Below are 5725 nucleotides of genomic sequence, written 5' to 3'. Positions count from 1 at the left end.
TTAATATTGAACAGTTGATAAGTGAGAATAGTGCAGAGAGTAAATAATCTGTCGGTGTCTGGCTAGATTTTTTTTAAAATGTCCCGTTTGTTCTGGACACTCACTCCGCACTCTTGTTTGCTAAAAACACAGTGATCTGACCAACCAGAAGTCTGCCTCAGCTCGCTTGGAACCTTGACTGAGGTAGTACTAAAAAAAGTACCTGGTAGCTGGTCCCAGCTGGTCCCAGACTTTTTTTCGTAATGGAAAACCAAAAAAGGGGAGTAGAGTCGAGGCGAGTCGAGTAGATACTACGCAGTGGAAAACCGCCATTAACTTCTTGGCTTAAATAGAAAATGACTGATCTGATAACTAATCAGTACATATATATACGTATATGTGCAAAATGTATCTTAAGTGCAATAATCTCCAAAAAAGACATGACATTTAATTTCAGCAATTTGGTGATGTGATTAGGACGTGCTGCCTGACTGATGGCAGTACGTCTGTAAATGTTCAAACCCAGAGCACTACAAACCACATTCCCACACTGTAGCAATAAAGTCAGTCAAAGGTCAACTAAAAGCAATAGTTCAACATTTTGGGAAATGGGCTTCTTTGCTCTCTTGCTGAGAACTAGATGAGAAGATTAATACCACCATCGGGTCTGTCCATTAGTTATATAGAGCTACAGCCAGCAGCCAGTTAGCTTAGCTTAGCATAACAACTGTAAACGGAAAGCCAAATACTGTACCAGCACCTCTAAAGCCCACATTATTTCTCTTTGTTTATTCTACAAATAGAAAGTGTTTTATGTTTTACAGGGTTATGTGCTGAATTATCTCTGGGCTGGGAGCAACCTCACAGTTACAACAAACGGTCTTTTTACAAGCACATTTTTCTTTTTCTTTTTTCGCACAGATTAAACTAATGAGATATAACATGTTTGTTGGTGAGTTTTTGATGTGCTGCTAATCATATTTGTTACCTTCAGACAGAGCCAGGCTAGCTTTCCCCCTGTTTTCTGTCTTAATCCTAAACTAACAGCTATCAAACTATTGCTTTAATCAGTGTATATAGTCTACATCAATCATTTGGGATGAAAAATCACACATTCTCTTCATGAAGTTGAAATCTAATCTGTGACGGACTTTAGCTTTTTAGTATCAGAATTAGCAAATCCACTCGATCTAAAAAAAATGATCCCACTAACAGTTGTACCAAGGAGCTCCACAGATGTACAGGCATGACTCACACCACTTTTATCACACCCTTATCAAGACTAAAGGGGAAACCACTCTCTTTCGTATATATGTGAAGTGAAAGAACAAACGCAGGCCAAAGTTTAGGACAGAGAAAGGCAATAAACTAAGCAGGGGGGAAGGCATGTGGTAGAAAACCATAAGCAGTTTACTTATTATATTGTTTCTTGCTGGCAGAAGAATCAGCTTCCAGTAAGAGCCAAGTCAGTAAGTCACTTCCTTCTTTATCTCGCTCTGTGTGCTGTAAAATCCAGCCATTAAACTGTATGGTTTCTGACAGATTCTTACTGTAGGTTTACTCAGTCAGCTTAATCCAATGGATAAGTCATGATCAGACAATCATACCACAGGAAACAGGGACACTTCTTGATAAGTTACCTTTGCGCATAATTTGAGGTCAGAAAATGAGTTCTTCTAATGACAAAAGCACTTGCAACACTTTCTCACCTCCTCATTAATGACAGTAACTTCCTGCCAGAAAAAAATAAAGATTAAAGACCTCTCTAAGCAAACAACAGGAACTCTGACGCATAGTGCTAAGTTCTATACAGTTGTATGCAACAACTACACATCCCTGCACATTTTATCAAAACGGTGGTTATGTATCTGCCTTATTACAGTAGCCTTTCACATTGTATGTTGTATGCTGTATGTATGTTTACATACATGGATTATTGCACATGAATGAGCCAGCATGGACATCAACACTAAAACTAAATGTTGCTATGCAAGAGCAGGTTGGAACTGCAACTGCTATAAACAATCAGATGATTTGCTCATGACATCAGATCGAACAGCAGAAAAAGCAGAACTGTATGTTGGAACGGGAGCATTGTGGTTCTTTCCTCAGCTGGTCCCTGTTCCTGTAACTGAGCTCATTATCAAACAGATTATTAGATTTACTGTACATGCTATTAGCATCACCCATCATTTGCCTAAAAATCCCCTGCAGCGTCAATAAATCCTGCAGTGATTGGAGTGACCAATCATTGTACAGGATATCCACAGTCAGATATAGTTACTCATTTCTCTAAGCATTGAGTTCAACTAATGTATCAACAACAAGTTAGGCCTAAAGTTCATTTAGGCCTAAAGTGACTTTTTCTACTCTTTTCTTTCTGCATCCATATCACTCTTTTTCTCTTAAAATGAAACTGTACTGTTTCTAGTTCCTGGAAGTGGGGCAGACCACAGCCCTAGATAACATCAGACCCAGCGGCACTGACGTGAAAGGAGTCCCGAGCCTGCTGCATTAACACTGATAGCCCCAGTGTGTGTGTGTGTGTGTGTGTGGGGGTGTGTGGATGGGGGTGTGTTGGGTGTGTGTGTGTGTGTGTGAGTGTGTGTGTGTGTGTGTGTGTGTGTGTGTGAGCGAGAGAAAGAAAGAGAGAGAGAGAGAGAGAGAGAGAGAGAGAGAGAGCAGAATAGACACTGCAAGAAAAAAAGAGAAGGCAGCATGGTGCGGTATCCTGTTTGGTATAGAGGGTAAGGACGTAGCCAAACTGAATGATCAGAATGAAGCCAAACATATCCTGTGGTCTGTGGACCCGGAGGCTGTTTCACAAAAGTATAATTTATAAATCCAGGATAATTAATAAAGCGAGGTTTGAACTAGTTGTATATGTGCATCCTGGCTTTGGTTTTTATAATTACTTTTTCATAATTTACGTTTACTGGAGAGAACACAAATTGTGTACTAAGAATGGCAAATAAAAAGCACATGGAAGTATAATATACATAATCCTTTATTGTTAAAGAATAGTAAAATAAATATATAATCTAAAAAGATCTAATGGTCTCTGACCAGTCAGCCATTGTTAGAACCATTATTTAAAAACACATGTAGTATAGTACTTTATGTACTGCCTTTCATCACTAACTTCATTTAAAACACATTTGAAACTGTATCAGCCTTTTCTAATTATCTCAACAACTGCCATACTATATTTACCAAACTTCTACCAATATAAACAGCAGTCTTCATAGAGCAATATAGTAGCACCGACTGTCACATGAATCATTTTAAAAATAATGGTCATAGTGTTAAAATTATAACATTATTTAACTGAACAGCAATAAGTACATGAGTTATTTTAATGCACACTGATCCCAATAGGGTAAAACCACTGCTGATTGAACAGAAAAGGCTCTAGGATAAGTCAATCCTGGCTGATAGCCTGGTCAGGAGCAGGCTAGCTGCTTAGAATAAACCTCACTGGTAACTTAGGTGCTACTGCTTTCGTGAAACCGAGTCAAGGCTTAAGTCATCCGGGATAACTGGAAAATCCCAATTAAACCGCAACTAGGTTTTGTGAATTAGCCCTCAGTTGAGCAATGAGGTGATGTGTCAGTGTGTGTGAATAGTAAACAACGAGAAGAAGAGACACACCACAGTCGGCAGTTGACAAGAAAAGTAATGAAACGTCCCATTGTATAGTCCGCTGTGCTCGTCATGAAGAATGATGCTACTTCCAGGTTTTGCGGGAAAAGGTATCTATAGGGGAAACCTGGATGAACAAGAAGTTTATTGTTTTGTTTGCCATCATTTGCATCAATGCATTTTGCATCAATGCCCCAAGGTTTAACCTTGGGTTAGTCAGAGAGTAATTGAGAGGGTGAGTGTGTGATGCCCCTTTCAAAGCTCCTATATGAAAGCAACTATTTGTACAGTAGTTGAGCTCAATGCATGGATGTTACAGGATATTGAAAATGAGTCTGTTCAAATACGGGTTATCAATGTAAACAGAGAACTTGGGTAGTTTAAAACACAGCAAATACAATCTCACAGATACTATGAACTTTCACTCTTTTATAGCACAGGCAAGCGGTGTAGGACAAAAGTAAAATAGGGTAAGGAGGAGCATTGACCCAGGTCATATAACGTTAGTGGCATATAGCAAACACTGCATTGTCCTATGTTGTGGCTTGAGTGTGAAAAGGCTGTCTGACTCAGTACCTTTACATACCGTATACATACAATAAACAGAAATACTTTGTTTACTGTCATTAGATGGTTAGAGTAATAGAGAATAGAGTATTCTTCGTCTATTTGTTTTTGGTCATGCTAGTGGCATGGCTCTAGAGACCATTGGCCCACTACTTTGGTGCAGACTGAAATATCACAACAATTTCTTAACAGCACTGTTGGTGTGGCTGTGGATTTTTAATCTTGTGTTTGTGTTTTAAGAAAAAAAAAGTTAAATGTTTATATCTGGAGCAGGGCATGTGCAGAATCAAAAGAATTGAAAAAAAAATCAAAGTATTGGTTCTCTATAGTAATTTGAAATGATCTAAGTCTGCAAGTAGATAATGACCCAGTAAAGTTGTTTACATGACAGTTTCAATGATCAGAGTATCACCAAACTCTGCATATAACAGAGTTATTCTGCAAGTACAGTAAATGCACTGACTGACTGACTGATTGACTGGAAGCATGTAGGAATTAATTTGTAGGAGCTGTAAAACAATACACATCTGCAGAGAGAGAGATGAAGCTGATAGAAAGAAAGCGGTAAATGAGGAAGTGAGGAGCGGATGTTTGGGTTTTTTGAGCCCATTCATTTAAAAACAGAGAAGAAAAGAGAGAGAGACTCAGACACCTGAGAAAAACCGCAATCGTGTTTAAAACTGAGCACTCACTGGTTTTCCCGAAACTAAGGGGCTCAAAGGCGCTGAGAACAGAAGATGAACACCCCATTGACGTAAGACGATCGCATGCTCGCCGTCACTCACATTATGCATACACAAACACACACACACACACACACACACACACACATACAGACAGTGTGAAAAGCACAGGGGGACTGAGAATGTTTCTTTCTGCAGAATTCACACAAAGTTTCAAACAACCACAAAGCAACAAGTAGGTACTACACAAGGTCCCAACTTCATTACAAAGGGGTTGGATTTTGTGAAAGTCTTGTTGCCTTAAGTCATTATAGTAATAAGATAATGGTCTTCATTTTGGTTTTGTTTCTACACTGCAAATTTGGCTAACATACTTGTAAAATGCTCCAGAGTGGAGTGTCAACAATTTCTTATAATGACGACATAAGTGAAGGTGAAAGATAAAATCAGGTTATAGGGTGCCGGTGTCCAAAAAGTCACACTGTTCAAAAAAGTAAATACACAGGGTTTTACCTTTGCAAATATAAAAAATGAAAACGTATTTTTTTTTTATTGTGGCAATTATAAGAGTCAACGCACATTGAAATCTTTTTATTTCCTCACTCCTATCTGTTTACAGCGGATGTGTCAGAGGGATTATGAGTCTCTGAAGCACATATGAGACAATAAGCAGCTGTGACATGTCACGGGACTTATGGCTAAATGTTGGCCATCACAAGATTGTTTTGAATGGATGCAAATGATGCTGATACTTTTTGAAACCGCAACATCAAAGTCATAAAATTCTTGGACATGCTATGTATTCAGTCATAAGACTGTGTGTGTGTGTGCGTGTGTGTGTGTGTGTGTGTGTG

General features: G+C 38.8%; 1 protein-coding gene across 1 annotated transcript in view; it reads right to left on the bottom strand.

Annotated features, from left to right (window-relative positions):
- bcl3 (BCL3 transcription coactivator) overlaps positions 1-5725 on the bottom strand; it is an 18738-nt gene that overhangs the window by 9463 nt on the left and 3550 nt on the right. The gene's annotated exons all lie outside the window — the stretch shown is intronic.

The sequence above is a fragment of the Etheostoma spectabile genome, chromosome 6 (assembly GCF_008692095.1).
Source record: "Etheostoma spectabile isolate EspeVRDwgs_2016 chromosome 6, UIUC_Espe_1.0, whole genome shotgun sequence".
Classification (NCBI taxonomy): Eukaryota; Metazoa; Chordata; class Actinopteri; order Perciformes; family Percidae; genus Etheostoma; species Etheostoma spectabile.
The sequence above is the reverse complement of the archived record's forward strand: the minus strand, read 5'-3'. Positions and strand labels throughout refer to the sequence as shown.